This window comes from Phacochoerus africanus, chromosome 3 (assembly GCF_016906955.1).
Source record: "Phacochoerus africanus isolate WHEZ1 chromosome 3, ROS_Pafr_v1, whole genome shotgun sequence".
Taxonomy (NCBI): Eukaryota; Metazoa; Chordata; class Mammalia; order Artiodactyla; family Suidae; genus Phacochoerus; species Phacochoerus africanus.
In genome coordinates this window covers 166,756,831-166,775,120 of record NC_062546.1, presented here as the reverse complement: position 1 = coordinate 166,775,120, position 18,290 = coordinate 166,756,831, and positions in this window count along the sequence as shown.

Here is an 18,290-nt window from a genome sequence, read left to right as displayed (position 1 = left end):
TGTAGCTGACCCTCTGGAGCTCCCCTCAGGATCAAGCTGAGGCTAGGACTCACCAGCCTCGCCTGGCTTTTTCCCCTTCCTGAACCGGCTTCCCTCCTCTCTCACTGCTTTCTCCTAGGAGCCTTTCCTTAACAAGTCAGTTGCACACAAATCCGAATCTCAAGGTCAGCTTCTGGGAAACCTAACCCAAGACAAGGCAGAAATAAGTGAATAAGGCAACATCACACAGGGCACCACAATACCAATGGAAAATGTTAATGGAGCCATGCCCTCACACTTCCAGTCCTGGGGCAAGTCCTATAATTCCTGAATCTCGCTGATACAGTTCTGATGGAGTAACTCCACGCCCACCTTCAAGTTCTAGGAGCTTTAAATCATGCTGAGACCTGCCCCTTCTGGGTTCTAGGTGAGATCCCTTTGCCACCCACATTCAGCATCAGCTATTGGAGTGGATGCTCTCTGAAACAGCCTCTAGGAATCCTGTTTTCATTCTTATCACTCTTCAGGCCAAAATCTAGATTATTCTAGAGGTTGTATCTCTGTGCTCTGCTTTTGGGTTCAGTAAAGTCTGAATTTTTCCTTCTCTTCTAAGCATTATGGTTGGAGTCACATGGTGCTGGAATTGCAAAAGCTCTGAAATATTATCTGGCCAAACAGAGAGGGGAAGTGACAGGCTCAAGAGCCGGGACGCTATGTCTAGAAACCACAATTCTGTTTCTTGTACTGCTATGCTCTTAGCTCTGGAGTTAACGTATTTCTAAGGAAGACAGAACAAATTTGGTTTCAAGGACTATTTCCTCCATTTTGTGTGAGAAATTATTCCGATTTGTATTTAAGAATACCTAGGAGTTCCCGTTGTGGTGCAGCGGAAACGAATCTGACTAGGAACCATGAAGTTGCAGGTTCCATCCCTGGCCTTGCTCAGTGTGTTGAGGATCTGGCGTTGCTGTGAGCTGTGGTGTAGGTTGCAGACTTGGCTGGGATCTGGTGTTGCTGTGGCTCTGGCATAGTCTGACAGCTACAGCTCCTATTAGACCCCTGGCCTGGGAACCTCCATATGCTGTGGGTGAAGCCCTCAAAAAAGACAAAAAAAAAAAAAAAGGAATACCTAAATTATTTTTCCCTTATAATACTCCAAGTCCCTAAGACCTTCATACTTAACTTTCAAGGAAGAAACCTAATCCTTTCACTTCTTATCTGGGTGCCCTGGAAACCAGTCTGCTCCTTGGGGCACAGACGATGTGCTTCCCTCACTCATGCCTGCAGAGTGGAAGAGCCGCCTCAGAATTCTGTCTTCGGCTCAGAATTTGATCCCTGCTAGTTTGTACCACTACGGGGGAAAAAAAGGAAGACCCAGAAAGAACAATAACTGGAGAAAAAAAAAAAAAAACCCTGAAACAACACTCCAGGTTTGTGCTGTGGTGTTGCCGCATTTGAAATCTCTTCTGGGAAAATAAGGGATAACTTGCCTAATGCTAGTAATTTAAGAGAGAACTGATTTTGGACTTGTTATTTACACATCATAATCCTGCATAGACAAAGGCATTTTTTTTTTTCCAGGCTTCACAAGCCTGAGGCAGAATTAATGAGGCAGACAAGGATTATTTTTGGAGACCCTCATTTGTAGCTCTTCCACCTTCTGATAATATATGGCCCTTGGGGAGCTCCCACTGTGACTCAGTGGAAAGGAACCTGACCAGGATCCATGAGGACTTGGGTGTGATCCCGGGGCCTTGCTCAGTGGGTTAAGGATCTAGCGTTGCTGTGAGCTGTGGTGTAGGTCAAAAACGTGGCTCAGATCCCATGTTGCTGTGGCTGTGGCATAGGCTGGCAGCTGTAGCTCCAATTTGAATCTTAGCTTGGGAACTTCCATATACCTCAGGTGCTGCCCTAAAAATTGCCCCCTTGTCTTCCATGTGTGGGGAGGGATGTGTGTGTGTGGCAGAGGGGAAAGAGCTGGGTCAGGTGGTTTACTCACCATCTAATGGCTATGCTCACCATTAATGGTTTCCTTCCTTCCTTCATCCCCTCCTTCCCTCCTTCCATTCTTTCCTCATCTTCCACATATAGAACTTCCTAGGCTAGGGGTTGAATCGGAGCTGCAGCTACTAGCCTACAGCCACAGCAACACAGGATCTGAGCTGCCTCTGTGACGTACACCACTGCTCACGGCAACACCGGATCTCGGTGAGCGAGGTCAGGGTTCGACTGCATCCTCATGGATACTGGTCATAACCGCTGAGCCAGTTTTTTTAAAAACAAAATTCAGGCGTTCCCATAGTGGCACAGGAGAAACAAATCTGACTAGGAGCCATGAGGTTGCGGGTTCGATCCCTAGCCTAGCTCAGTGGGTTAAGAATCTGGCGTGGCCATGAGCTGTGGTGTAGGTCACAGTCGAGGCTCGGATCTGGTGTTGCTGTGGCTGTGGCGTAGGCCAGCAGCTGTAGCTTCGATTAGATCCCTAGCCTGGGAACATCCATATGTGGCAGGTTTGGCCCTAAAAAGCAAAAAACATAAAATAAAAAATAAAAATAAAACCAAAATTCAACTGTGTAAATGTGAAGCTCTGATTGGCTTTATTTGGTGATACACGACAGGGACAGCAACTGATCTAGCAACTAGAAGGGTGCTCCAGGGGTTGTACAAAATGGAAGATTTTTATAAGGAACAAGGGTGGGGCAAGGGAGCGATGAGTAGAAGAAAAGAAAGGATTGTTTTTAGCCTAGGACCTCTTCTTTTTCGGGGGAAGAGCCCAGCAAAGTTTTTATCATGCAGATTGCCTCTTCTTCCTGGGGGCAGAGAGGGCCCACGTGACAGATGATCTCACTGGTGCTGACCAGAAAATTCCAGACCTGTTGATTAAGATTACCTTTCTGGTGAGGATCAAAACTGAAGTTTGGTTAGGTATTAAATCTGGTGTGTGGTTCACGGGCTTTAGCACAAGTGACCCCATTTGGGGTCTGTGGTTTTTCTCCTTAACGATGTCTTCCGGGAACTGAAGGACTTCACATACGTGTTTATCTTTCTTGAGTCTCAGTTGCTCTAGTTATAAAATGCTTGTAACAACACTTCTCTGTCCCAGCTCACAGGATATACAGGAGAGATCACCTGAGGTCATTTATGAGAAAGCATATTCTTTTTTTTTTTTTTTTATTGAAGTAGGGTTGATTTACAAATTTCAGGTGTACAGCAAAGGGATTAGCTATATGTGTGTATGTATTCCTAAGTATGTAGATTCATTTCCGTTATAGATTATTACAAGATATTGACTATGGTTCTCTGTGCTATACAGTAGATCCTTATTGTTTATCTGTTTTATGTATAGTACTACGTATGGCTTAACCCCAAATTCCTAATGTATTCCACCCACTACCCTTTCCCCTTTTGGTAACCGTGAGTTTGTGTTCTATGTCAGTGAGTCTATTTCTGTTTTGTAAATAAGTTTATTTGCATCATTTTTTATATTCCATGTATAAATTGTATAATGACATTTGTCTTTCTGTCTGACTTACTTCACTTAGTGTGATAATCTCTACATCCATCCCTGTTGCTACAAATGGCATTATTTCATTCTTTTTTTATGGCTGAGTAGGATTCCACTGTATGTATGTACCACATCTTTATCCATTCATCTGTTGATGGGCATTTAGATTGAAAGCATATTCTTATAATGTGTTACCTTCTCTTTGGTCCTTGCTTTCTGCTGGGTGATATTGGGCCTTAATGAGCCAATTAGGTAAACCGTTTTGTTAAACTTCATATGCTACCTTCCTGATTTTTAACATATTCTCAATACTACACATACTGTTATCAATTTAATGTCCATATTTAAATAAACTGACTAGGTAAATTTCAATATATAATTCTTATTTTGGCTATGCCTATGGCATGTGGAATTTCCTCAGCCAGGGATCAAATCCATGCCACAGCAGTGACCCAAACCATAGCAGTGACAATGCCAGATCCTTAATCTACTAAGCCCCCAGGAACTCTGTCAATATATTGTTTATATATGCAAATTGCTAGGTAAGCCAGTTTAAATTATTTTAAACAATAATATCTGTGAAAATCCACGTTTGAGGTGCTAGTTACTTTTCTTCCTAATATATATTAAAAATAAGTGTATAACTATTAATATGAAAAAAATTCTGTCTACGGCCATCTCTCTAACCCATATACAAGACATCCCACATGTTGGAAAATGAATCATCTATGTATGTTGGCTTGCCAGGAGCTTCTGGTGGTTCTCAGCTAGTGCACAAGGTGTAAAGGTGAACCCTTCACAAGACGCTAGGGGGGTGTTGTCAGATTTTGACTAACATGTAGCAGTTAATTCTTCCTGGAGTTCAATACGTACACATTTATTTATATGAGGTCTGTCAGCTGGAATAGGCTGAGGGGGCTGTGCCACCATGTACAATGGCAGAGAACCTGCTGTGGTTAAGACATAAAAGGTAGAAGAAAAAGTGTAAGCTGGAGCCAGAGAAAGGTCTTCTGTGGCTTGGATGTGAGGTGTAAAGTCACGGCCTTAACATTGTGTAGCAGGGCCTAGTCAGGAGGCAAAAGGCTCTGCTGAAAGGGTAACACAGTGCTGAAGGGTGGCGACCATAACTGCTGCCTTGACGGTCACAGTGACATCGTTCCACTGTAACACTGTAGAACTCTAGGGAGTTCCTTTCATGGCTCTAGTTTTTTTTGTTGTTGTTGTTTTGTTTTTACCATTTCTTGGGCCACTCCTGCCGCATATGGAGGTTCCCAGGCTAGGGGTCGAATGGGAGCTGTAGCCACCGGCCTACACCAGAGCCACAGCAACATGGGATCCGAGCCGCGTCTGCAACCTGCACCACAGCTCACGGCAACGCCGGATACTTAACCCACTGAGCAAGGGCAGGGATTGAACCCGCAACCTCATGGTCCCTAGTCAGATTTATTAACCACTGAGCCACGACGGGAACTCCTATGGCTCTAGGTTTAATGAACCCGACTAGAATCCATGAGGATGCCAGTTTGATCCCTGGCCTTGATCAGTGGGTTAAGGATCCAGCATTGCTGTGAACTGTGGTGTAGGTTGCAGAAACGGCTTGGATCCTGAATTGCTGTGGCTGTGGTGTAGGCCAGCAGCTTAGCTCCAATTTGATCCCTAGCCTGGGAACTTCCATATGCTGTGGGTATGGCCCTAAAAATTAAAAAAAGAAAAAAAACCTATAGAGCTGTAATTATTGCTAGCTTGTTTAGTATTGTCTGAAGGCCTTTCAAATGTGCTGCATGGAATTCCTGCATGGCCATGAGCTGTGGTGTAGGTCGCAGATGCAGCTTGGATCCCGAATTGCTGTGGCTGTGGTGTAGGCCAGCAGCTACAGCTCTGATTCAACAACCCCTAGCCTGGGAACCTCCATATGCTGCGAGTGCGGCCCTAGAAAAGAAAAAAAAAAAAGTGCTGCTGATATTCAAAAATGTCCTGAAGACCAAAAATTCTCCGAACTGCTTTAGGCAGTTACAATGGACACATCTGGTTAAAGTAGAGGCCCTTAAGGGTAGTGTTACTGGTGGAAATTTCAGGAAAACTTGCAGGCCAATAAGATAAAAGTGTGAGAAGAAAATCTGCCTCAGTCATTGGTAATTTCAGCTATTAAGTGTTCTTTGTACATTATTGATAGGCAGTTGGTAGAAGGATGGGGAAAAAGATCGATTTTGCTGCTATAGGAATTCTGAAATGCTTCTTCTGTTATGTGCCATTTATGTTATGTGAGGTTAACTCTAGCTTCTCTGCCTAATTCCAGTTATAAATCCTTTAGCTTACTTATTTTCTCATGGAATGAATTTTGCTTTTGTTTTTGTTTTTTTTTTTTTGGCTGCACATGTGGCATGTGGAACTTCCTGGGCCAGAGATCAAACCCAAGCCACAGCTATCACCAAAGACACAGCAGTGGCACCACCAGATCCTTAACCCACTGAACCACGAGGGAACTCTGTTATTGAACTACTTTTGAGGAGATGTATTTTTCTAGTCAATTATTTATTTACTCTGTTTTCAGTTGTATTGCCAAAAAGTTATTCTTAGGGTTCTCTTATTTTTAAAATCTTTGTTGCATTTATAGCAATCCTCCCTTGTTATTCCTGAAATTGTCTATGTGTGCTTTCTCTTGATTTTTTTTACAAACTTGCCAGGATTTTGTCTATTTTTTTTTTCAAAAGTCTTCTAAAACAGCCAAATTTGGATTCTGTGGATTCTCTCTACTTTAGTTTCTTTATAATTCATCTTTACACCATATCCCTTGGCATGCATTGCAATATTTCTATGGGAAAACTCCCCTAATAACTCAAAGTTCTTGCTCTGAATAAGTAAAAATTCCCCTTATCTGGGAAAAACTTTCAAAAATGTCCTATGTGGGCCTATTTCCTTTTTTCTGTCCTCTTCTCTCAACTCATTTTAATTATTGTTGCTTGAACTCTCTTCCTTTGGAAACACTTTCCCCAATTATGGGTTTGTTCTTTCTCAGTTTTACTGTTGTTCAAAATCTGAAGCATAGTAAGAAAGTCCTGCAATAAGTGAAATAAGTTCTTAAGGGGCAATAAGTGATGGGTGTGGTTTATTCTAGAGCGCTCAGGCTCAGGTTGAGTTCTGAAAGATCATTAACATTTGAATATGGGATTGGGCCTGTGCTATACCAGGTAAGGCTTGAAGGGGTGTGTGTGTGTGTGTGTGTGCGCACGCACTCGCATCTCAATAGTGACATGATCACCCTTAAAAAAAAAAAAGAAAAGAGAGTTCCTGCTGTGGTGCAACAGGATCGGCTGCATCTTGGAAACGCTGGGACATGGGTTTCATTCCCAGCCAGCACAGGGGGTTAAGGATCCAGCGTTGCTGCAGCTGTGCCTTAGGTCTCAACTATGGCTTGGATCTGATCCCTGGCCTGGGAACTCCATATACTGCAGAGCAGTCAATAAAGAAAAAGAAAGAAAACAGCAAAGTTGGAGATCCAAAGTAATCTTCAACCAGCCTCATTTCGACCCTGCTCTCTCTGGCTCTCTGTACCTTAGAGGCTCAGGCCATCTTTCAAAGTCTCAAATCTTCATTGCTCCCTCTTAGCACAGCGCCTTTAAACATGCTCTTCCCTTTGCCTGGGACTCTGTTCCCTGACCCTGTCACTTTCCCTACTTTATTTCTGTTCTGCTCTTAGATAGTTGCTTAACCTCTGCGTCCTTTCTTCATGAATACTTTTCTGATTCCCACCAGAGAAGGTCAGATTCCTCTACTGCAGCTTATCATGAGTGCTATTTTTTTATTTTTGGCTGCATCTGTGGCACAAAAAATTCTGGGGCAAGGGATCAAACTTGTGACACAGCAGTGACCTGAGCTACAGCAGTGATAACACTGGATTCCCAACCCACTGCACCACCAGGGAACTCCAGCTGTAATTTTAGATTAATAATATGTTTCCATGATTGGTGTCCAAACCCCTCTCTGACATAAACTTGAAGGCAGAAACTTGCCTACTATTTTTTCACTCATACCCAGTGTCTTACAGAGAGTAAGCCCTCAGGTAGCAGTTGTTTAATTTTTCTCTCATTTACTAACTAGTAACATAGCTACTAAACATAGCTGAACAGTGCAGAGATCTACAAAGTTTCTCTCCAGAGGCATAATGTCCAGACAAGAGTAACTTGGCCCAGGACTGCTCAGAATTTGGGAGGCCTATGTTGTCCCTACTTTCAAAAAAACCCCAAAAAACAAAAAAATAAGAAATGCAAAATGACTTAGAAAAATTGTGCTATTTTAATTGTTTACACCAAGGCAACGAATGCTCTAATAATACAACACATGATGCAATATAATTATGCTGCTCACACAATTATAATTATAGGATTTATTAAATTATCCTTCCATTGCACTCAGGCAGCGTGGACTGGATTGGTGTTCAAGAATAAAGCATGATGCTTAGCTTTGTTCAACCCCTTTATTGTATCTCTTGGTTCAAGGAGTTGCCTTGTCTCCTTAAGCCCCTTTGTGGAAGTGATGCCACTTCCCCAAGCATATCCCCTCCTGACCACTCCCACCCATGATGGGACCAGCCTTAACCAAGATATTAACCTTCCCAAAGTAAGAGCCTTGGAAAAAGCAGAGATAGGGAGACAGACCCTGGAAAATTCTCTCCTGTGCAGCTTATACCTTTTCCTGGGAACACACCCAGCCCACCAGTGTGGCAGGTCAGGCTTAAGAGACGAGTTGGAAGGGTCCAATGATCACAGCTTCATGATGCTGTGAGCTCTGGTAGCCCTGAGTCCAGACTCATCAAACAACATCTGATTGAAATCTTATTTCCAATTTTTGCAGCACTGTGGTCCAAATAATTCTCTGTTAATTCCCCCTACCTCCCATTTAGTGTCACCAGAATGTTGCTTCAAAAGATAATCCCTACTTCCAGCAATTCTGGGACTATCTGAACTCCCAGATAATTTCTCAGTCACAAAGACATGTTAAGGGATTTAACAAATATGAAACATTTTGTATAACACATACTTCAAAAGTAGAGGTAGATAGATTGCACATGGACGATGAGAATACCTGGGTTAATGTCAGTCTTCAAAGGATGTTTACTTCACTCATCTTTTTTTTCCCTTGTAGGGGACGAAGGAAACTTGAGATGCACTTGCCGTTGTGCTGTGCTTAAGAATTGCCTGACTAAGAACAAATGTATTGAAGTGTTTACAGCATTTTACCCACTAAAGAGAATTCTTAGTCTAGTGACTCTCACTTCTCCTTTTCCCTAAGAATTGAGGAGGATTCTGTCCTTGCTAGGTTGGCTCTTGGCTTCTGTGATGCAGAATTGGGACAATAGCAGAAAATAGAACACAGGAAAGATGGGTTCGCCAAGATTTCAAAGAAAAAGGCCAAGATTTACTCACAAGAGAGAAAGAAGGAAGATAAAAGGAGATAATAAAGGTCTTGAACTATGAGGACTTTGTCTTTCTCTAAGAAGTCTATTTATTTTATTTTTAATTTTTTTTCTTTCTCTTTTTTTTTAGGGCCACACCCAAGGCATATGGAAGTTCCCAGACTAGGGGTCGAATCAATCAGAGCTGCAGTTGCCATAACCACAGCGATGACAGATCCAAGCCAAGTCTGCAAACTACACCACAGCTCAGTTTCTTACTTCTGAGCCACAGAAGGGACTCCCAAAAATGTGTATTAAAACTATACTTCCCTATCCTTGATGCTTTCCAGGAGAGATAATAGTAATGATTTTATTTGCATTACTTTGGCTGCTGGACTGTTGCTTTGACTGCCCAATTGCTCTGAGATTGAGCTTCTTGGGTCCCCAGTTCTATCTGAGTTAGAAGTAGATACTGGAATAAAGCAGTTGTTTCCTCGCCGAATAGTTTTTCTTCTTTTCTCAGGTTTAGGCTCATCCCTCCAGATTTGGTCAGATTATGACCTTCCAGGAAGTTATTGGCCTGGATATAGTTTGATGTCCTAGCCTGGGTTTTCCCAAAGCAGATCCTGAGGCAAAGGTTTGAGTTCAGGTAGGTTGTTCGGGAATGTGATCCCAGGGGAAGTAAAACAGGGAAGAAACAGCCACCATGTGTATGTGGCCACTGAGTCTGGCACTGGTGTAGGTGACTGGTGCTCCATCCTGTGAGGCCTTCTGGGGAAACTTTTTTTTTTTTGTCTTTTTGCCTTTTCCTAGGGCCACTCCCGTGGCATATGGAGGTTCCCAGGCTAGGTGTCCAATCGGAGCTGTAGCCACTGGCCTACGCCAGAGCCACAGCAACGCCAGATCTGAGCCTCGTCTGCAACCTACACCACAGCTCACGGCCACGCTGGATCCCTAACCCACTGAGCAAGGCCAGGGATCGAACCCACAACCTCATGGTTCTTAGTTGGATTCGTTAACCACTGAGCCAGGGAGCTTTATTTAATGTCTTAAAACTGTCCTCTGGGGAAACAAAAGGGGAAACCATTTATCTATTGGTTCTCTCTCAGTCAAGGGTGGACTCATAGGCTTCAATTGTTCTGAGCCTTTGGCTCCTGCCTGACTGAGAGTTGAGAAGTATTAAAAGATAAACTGGGGCCTTTAAGAAGTTTTTGGAGGATGGACAGCCAGCGGGGTCCTACTATACAGCACAGGGAAACGTGTGTGATCGGGTCCCTTTGCTGTACACCAGAACTTGAAGAAACACTGTAAATCAACTCTATTTTAATAATAATAGCAATTAATATTAAAAATAAAAAAATGGGAGTTCCCGTCGTGACTAGGGACCATGAGGTTGCGGGTTTGATCCCTGGCCTTGCTCAGTGGGTTAAGGATCTGGCGTTGCCGTGAGCTGTGGTGTAGGTCACAGACGTGGTTCGGATCCTGCATTGCTGTGGCTCTGGCATAGGCTGGCAGCTGCAGCTCCGATTAGACCCCTAGCCTGGGAACCTCCATATGCCCAAGAAATGGTAAAAAGACCAAAAAAATAAATAAATAAATAAATAAATAAATAAATAAATAAATAAATAAATAAACGAGGAGAAAAAATGAAAAATAAAAAAAATTTAGAGTTTGTGGAAAAATTGATGAGAATCTGGCAGCATCAAACCAGAAGTAGTTAGAAATACTCTGCCAACAGGAGCCGGGGAGAGAGGTCTATAGAGAAGATGCAGAAAAAAAGTAAGGAAATTCCCTTTTTTTTCCTTTTGTCCCCCTCTAGCAAGGAAATTACTTGATTGGCTTTAGCTTAAAGACTGGCTGTTTGCTATTGGTTATCCTTAGGTTTGGATTTTGTGACCTTGAGCATTTAGATGAGCTTCGGGCTTAGATTTGCATTTGCTTCATAGGCCACCTGGGCCTTAGTGCCAGCTCGGTCTAATGGACTCCTTCTTTAATTAGTTGAACAGTAAATTTTCGTGGACATCCTACCTCATGAGGGTGGACAAGCCCCTAGGCCTAAAGCCAAAGGCCCCCGGTGTGGAACAGAGACAAAGTGGCCTTGGCTAGGTCACCCTCTGCCTGCAACTGGTTGCCCAGCAGTGGTGTGTAAAACAGAGCATGTTCCAGAACAGAGACTCTGTGGAAAGAGCAGGGTGTGGGCTTAGACTGCCTATGTCAGGGAAAGCAGTGGGAGGGCAGAGTGTTGAATGAGGCTATGTAGCCTTTTTTTTAAAAAAAAATTATTTTTATTAGTTATTTTCATTTAAAAATTTTTATTACTCAATGAATTTATTACATTTGTAGTTGTACAATGATCACTACAATCCAATTTTATAGGATTTCCATCCCACAACCAAGGCGATGTCGCCTTATGGGCTGAGCAAATGGTAAAGTCTTCCTCCTGAGAGCCATGGGGGGCCAGTGAGAAGTTGGTGCACAAGAGTGACCCAGTCAGATTTATATTTTAGGAAACAAAGCTAAGGCTGGTCACAGTGTGCAGAATGGATTAATGAGGGTGGATGTGGCATGTGGGGGGAAGGCAGGGGTTGTTCTGGAAAGTGTAGGAGCTGTTAGGAGCCAACACAAACAGTTCAGGTGAGAGACTGTGAGGACCTGAAATAAGACTGGTGGGCAGGGTTCCTGAGAGAGAGCCACAGAGAAAAGCCAGCCAGGAGCGGACTCAGTGATGGGCTTGTGACCTAAATAGAGCAGAGACTCACTCCCTTCCGATCACAAGCTCTAAGGATGTCCCCCGCGCTGGTGGCTGCCTTGTTGTCCAGCATGTACTGTACCTGAGTCCCTTTTTTTTTTTTCTTTTTTTAAAATATTTTTAGGGCCACACCCATGGCATACAGAAGTTCCCAGGCTAGGGGTCGAATCGAAGCTATAGCTGCTGGCCTACACCAGAGCCACAGCAACATGGGATCCAAGCTGCAACTGCGACCTACATCACAGCTCATGGCAACGCCGGATCCTTAACCCACTGAATGAGCCAGGGATCGAACCCCCAACCTCATGATTCCTAGTCAGATTTGTTTCCGCTGTGCCACGACAAGAACTCCTGAGCTCCTTTTAAATGCTTTGATTATTGTTGAGAAAAACAATCTTTCAATACCTAATCATTAATGTACCATTGTTTTTGTTTTGTTTTTTTCTCAGAACTATGAGAATGAAGGCCAACACATGTTGGATGTTGAGGGGTATGGAGTGTGTGTGTGTGTGTGTGTGTGTGTGTGTGTGAGAGAGAGAGAGAGAGAGAGAGAGAGAGAGAGAGAGAGAGAGAGAGCGCCAGAGCTCATGCAGGACTTGCCGTGGAGTTCCCGCATTCGTTCTACCCACAGGCCTGCTCTAAACCCTACTTTCCACGGTTTGAGGGTTTGTTTATATGAACATGTAATTTCCCCTTTTTGGCTTGAGCTGCTTGAGTTTCTCATAATCAAGAATCCTGACTAGAATAACATTTTTGTCCTGAAAGCTTTTTTTTTTTTTTTTAGTTTAAAAAATTCCCTCAGCATATATTTTTTAGGGAAAATAATAGGTCCAAAATTATCACCAAATTACAGTATCTCTGGAAATGCATAAGAATTAACTTTATTCCCCCTACTTTTACATGTATTGAATAATATAATTTTCTAAGCCTTTGTTAATTTCTTGGGTTAAAAAAATCTTGTTTAAATTATTTTTTATTTATTGAAATACTTTTTAATAAAACGTTGTGCCAATTTCTGCTGCACAGCAAAGTGACATAGTTGTACATACATTTATATATTCTTCATTCTTTTTTGTTTTTTGTCTTTTTTTTAGGGCTGCACTTGAAGCATATGTAAGTTCCCAGACTAGGGCTCAAATTGGAGCTTTAGCTACTGGCCCACGCCACAGCCCCAACAATGCCAGATCTGAGCCATGTCTGTGACCTACACTACAGCTTTCGGCAACACTGGATCCTTAACCCACCAAGCAAGGCCAGGGATTGAACCCAAGTCCTCATGGATGCTAGTCAGATTTGTTACCACTGAGCCATGATGGGAACTCCCATAAATTCTTTTAAATATTCTTTTCCATCATGGTCTATCCCAGGATACTGGATACAGTTCCCTGTGCTATACAGTAGGATCTCATTGCTCATCCATTCTAAATGTAATTGTTTGCATCTATCAACCCCAAACTCCCAGCCCATCCCACTCCCTCTCTCCTCCCCCACCCCCCCAACTACAAGTCTATTTTCTATGTCTGTGAATCTGTTTCTGTTTTGTAGGTAGGTTATATTTTAGATTCCACATATAAGTAATATCATATAATTGTCTTCACTTAGTATGATACTCTCTAGGTCCACGCATGTTGCTGCAAATGGCATTATTTTGTTTTTTTATGGCTGAGTAGTAATCCATTGCATATATATACCATATCTTCTTAATACATTCATCTGTCAATGGATATTTAGGTTGTTTCCATGAATTGGCTATTGTGAGTAATGCTGATATGAACCTATGTGTCTTTTATAGTTTTGTCTGGATATATGCTCAGGAGCAGGTTTTCTGGATCATATGATAATCCTGTTTTTAGTTTTCTGAGGGGCCTCCACACTGTTTTTCATAATGGCTACACCAACTTACATCCCTACCAACAATATAGGAGGGTTCCCTTTTCTCCACACCTTTTCCAGCATAAAATTAATTATTTTTAATTGCTAGTGAAGTTGAAAATATTCCAGTTCTATTTCTTTTACTTTTTTTGTAAATTGTCTAATTATATCTTTTATCTTTATTGGGTTTCAAATGTCTTTGCTTTTTTAAATCAATTTTTATTCATTCTCTATAGAGTCTGTTAATTTGCCAGTCATCTTTATTTCACATGTTTTCCATAGCTTGATCGCTTGCTCTTAATTCTGTTCACTATTCTTTTGGATTTATAGAAATTATAAAATATTACCTACCTAAGTTTGTGTTTTCTTGTACAGCCCTTTGATTTAGCCACAGACTAAAACAGCTATTTTCTGTTCCTTTGTCTTTATGATTGGCTACAAAAATTTTTGTTTCAGAAATGACTTTTTAAAATAGAAGTGTTACCTCGTGAATCTGGCAGCCATGGAGGCCCTGCTCAGACCTCACTTCAAGAAAGAGCTTGCCTCTCAGCTGTGAGGAGAGCAGTGAACTGACTCCCTCTAGCTGCAACATCCTCAGGGTGGGCCATTGTATGTGAGCTGAGACCACTCTCTTCCCAGGCAGCCCCCAGCCAATGACTGAGCATAGGGGTTGGGGGGCGGCTAGGCCTGGCCTTTTCTGCCAAACCGGGAAAATTGCTCCACCATCTCAGCCATCTGTGTGCTGGGCCGCATTCTTGGATTATGTGAAACTTCTTGGAGCTGCACTGCAGCCTGGAGCCCTTTCCTCCAATCTTCCTTCCTTCTCCCTCTTATTTCATGGGTGCCAGACCAACACTGTGATCTGGAGGTTGTCCTTGCCTACTCCTGCTCTCCTCCTCTCTATTTTTCACGGACATTCCCCACAACAAATCTCTGGCACCTTTATCTTCGTTTTGATGTCTGCTTCCTGCAGGACATAAATGACAGTAAGTATTAGACAGTGAAGTGGTTCAGAGAATACAACAGAGAAAAGAACAAATCACACTAGGACCTACTGTTTGAACCCATCCATTAGTGCACATAAGTAGATATAGAATAGTTGGGCAGCTGGCTGGCTGGAGAGTGGGGCAGGGATTATGCACGTTCTGTTCACCACTCACGGTCACATCTAGAATAGTGTCTGGTATGTGGATATTGATATGCTTGTTCAATGAATGAACAGATCAAATAGTTTTCTAAAAATGGAATGGTACTAGGAGTTCCTGTTGCAGCTCAGCATGTTAAGAACCTGACATAATCTCTGTGAGGATGTGGGTTTGATCCCTGACTTTGCTCAGTGGGTTAAGGATCCAGCATTGTTAAGCTGCAGCGTAGGTCACAGGCATGGCTCAGATCTGGATCTGGTGTTGCTGTGGCCGTGGTGTAGGCTGGCAGCTGCAGTTCTAATTCAACCCCTAGTCTGGGAACGGCCCTATTCTCCAGGTGTGGCCCTAAAAAGAAAAAAATTTTAAAATAACAAAAAATAAAAAAGCGGATGGTATTATATTTTTTCCATTAAACAAAAACAATATTGAGTTTAATTTTACTTGCATTTATGAGAAAGAAAATCTTTAGTAAAACTTAAGGGATTTCTGAATTGCAGAAAATATTTATCACAAAAGGTAATGGTTTCTATAGAATCACTCTAAGATTGAAAAGCTTTTAAAAATTAATAAATTTTCTTTGATATTTTCTTTTTTTTATTTGTATTTTAGGGCTGTACCTGTGGCATATGGAGGTTCCCAGGCTAGGGGTTGAATCTCAGGCTAGCCTGCCTACACCACAGCCACAGCGATGAGGGATCCGAACTGTGTCTGCAACCTACACCACAGCTCACGGCAACACTGGATCGTTAACCCACTGAGTAAGGGCAGGGCTTGAACCCGAGACGTTATGGTTCCTAGTTGAATTCGTTAACCACTGTGCCACGATGGGAACTCCAACACTGGATCCTTAACTCACTGAGCGAGGCCAGGGATGGAACCCGCGTCCTCATAGATCCTAGTCAGGTTTGTTAACTGCTGAGCCTCGACGGGAACTCCTCTTTGATATTTTCAATCCTTTTTCTAGACAGATTTTTGGATCCTGTAATCATTCCTCAAAAAATTCTCCGAGATTTAAAAAATGGAAGTATGTTATACTTGTAAGTTTATTTGTGCTAAATTGATACCCTTACAATGTTCAATAAAAACATACATTTTTGCATATATGCAAATCTTTGTATCTCTTCAACTTGGATTTGCATTTTTAGAAGTTACACCATGTACATCTCTCATAAAAATAGTCCTAATTCTAGCCTTGATTTTAGCCCAGCAATACCAATTTGGGGCTTCTGAGTTGTTAGAATTGTAAGATAACCCAAATTCATTGTTTCAAGCCACTAACTTTGTGGAAATTTGTTAAGAGCCATCACAGAAAAATAATGAAATGCTCTTTATCGAATTTAAAAAACAGTCCTAGGTATTTTATTTTATTTATTTATTTATTTATTTATTTATTTTGTCTTTTTGCTATTTCTTTGGGCTGCTCCCGCGGCATATGGAGGTTCCCTGGCTAGGGGTCTAATCGGAACTGTAGCCATTGGCCTATGCCAGAGCCACAGCAACTCGGGATCCATCTGCAACCTACACCACAGCTCACGGCAACGCCGGATCCTTAACCCACTGAGCAAGGGCGGGGACCGAACCCGAAACCTCATGGTTCCTAGTCGGATTCGTTAACCACTGCGCCACGACGGGAACTCCTAGGTATTTTATAGTTTGCCCTCACTTTGATATTTATCATTCCAACGAATATGTTTCTAGTTTTAATACTACGCGGTAGTCTTTTGAATGTTTCAAACTTCATATAAATCATGCTGTTGTATAAACTTTTATAACTTTTTTTTTGCATAATGCTGTGTTTTGGGAATTTATCCATGCTGATGAATGAAATTAATTTGGTCATTATCATTGTTGTACAGTATTTAATTGTTATTTATTTATCCATTCTCTTGTTAATGAATATTTAGATTGTATTCATTTTATCTCTATTGTTAATTGTGCTGCAACGAGCATTTCTCTTTAGTAGAATTGCTCAGTGACTTCACTAGATCTTACCAAATAATCTTTATAACCTCAGATGCAAATAGGACAGTTTCTGTTGCTTCATATTCTTACCAACATTTGGCAGTGTTAGACTTTCAAATTATTTGCTCATCTGATAAGTGTGAAGAGTCACTCTTTAGGATTTTAAATTTCATTTCTCTGAAATCCACTTGTGGCTCTTTGGGTTAAGGATCCCACATTTTCACTGCTGTGGCTCTGGTTACTGTAGTGGCATAGGTTCAGTCCCTGGCCTGGGATCTTCTGCAGGCCATGGGTGAAGGAAAAAAAAAATCATTTCTCTGATGACTGCTGGCATCAAGCACCTTTTCAAAGTGTTTATTGGCCATTTAAGATTTCTCCTTTTGTGAATTACCTGTTTATATATTTTTATGATCAAATATACATAACAGAATTTTACCATTTAAGCCATTTTAAAAATTCAACTCAATGGCATTAAGCACATTCACACTTTTGTGCAACATATATATTTTATTAATTTCCTATTTTAGTATGTTTAAAACTTACCAGGAGTTTCCTGGTGGCCTAGTGGTTAAGAATCTGGTGTTGTCACTACTGTGGCTCAAGTCACTGCCGTGGCGTGGGTTTGATTCCTGGCCTGGGAACTTCTGCATGTCATGGGTGCGGGCAAAAAAACCCAAAACAAAAACTGTTACCCATCGTAAGAACTTTATTTTATCTTGTGAACCAGTATGCTCACATGCTTACACATGTTTAGATGTGTAACTGAAACAAAAATTTCACAAAGTAATATTTATCTTTAATGTGTGGTATGAAATCAGACAATTTCCGATGTATTTTTTATTACTAAGTGCTAGTCTATAACCCATGGAATGGATTTAAGGGACCAGTCATCCGTCAACTACAATTTTTTTTGTGTTTTTTTTTTGGCTGTACCCACAGTGTGTGGGAGTTCCTGGGCCAGGCATCGAATCCATGCTGTAGTTGGGATGTACACCCGAGCTGCAGCAATGCTGGATCCTTAACCAGCTGTTACTCAACTACAGCTTTAAAAATACTATTGCATTGTGTTATTTTCTTATTTTTCTATTTTGTTTTGGATACTAAACTTTTTTTTGCTACAAATACCTTTACTAGTGCAACTTGTCTTTTAACATTATTCATATTTGATGTAATGAAATCTTCTACGTTAATGTAAATTTTCCTTTTTAGGACTTCATGTGTAGCGTATGGAAGTTCCCAGGCTAGGGGTTAAATCAGAACTGCAGCTGCCAGCCACAGCCACAGCCACAGCAACGCCAGATCCGAGCATCATCTGCAACCCCTGTCCTCATGGCTAATAGTCCAGTTCATAACCCGCTGAGCTACAATGGGAACTCCTAATGTATTAATATTTTAATTTTTTCCTTTATGTTTTGGGCTTTTTATGTCTTGTTATAGAAATCTTTTCTTTTCTCACAGTCTTAAAGATATTCTGTATTGCTCTCTTGTTTTAAAGCTTTGGGTGTCTACTTAGATATTTAATCAACCTGGAATTGATTTTTGTGTATAGTGTGAGGAAAGGAAATAACTTGAGCTTTTCACGATAACCCATCATTCCAGTGCCATTTACTGAATAATCAGTCTTTACCCCACTGATCTGCAATGTCACCTCTGTCATATACCATGTTCCATATATGAGTGGATCTG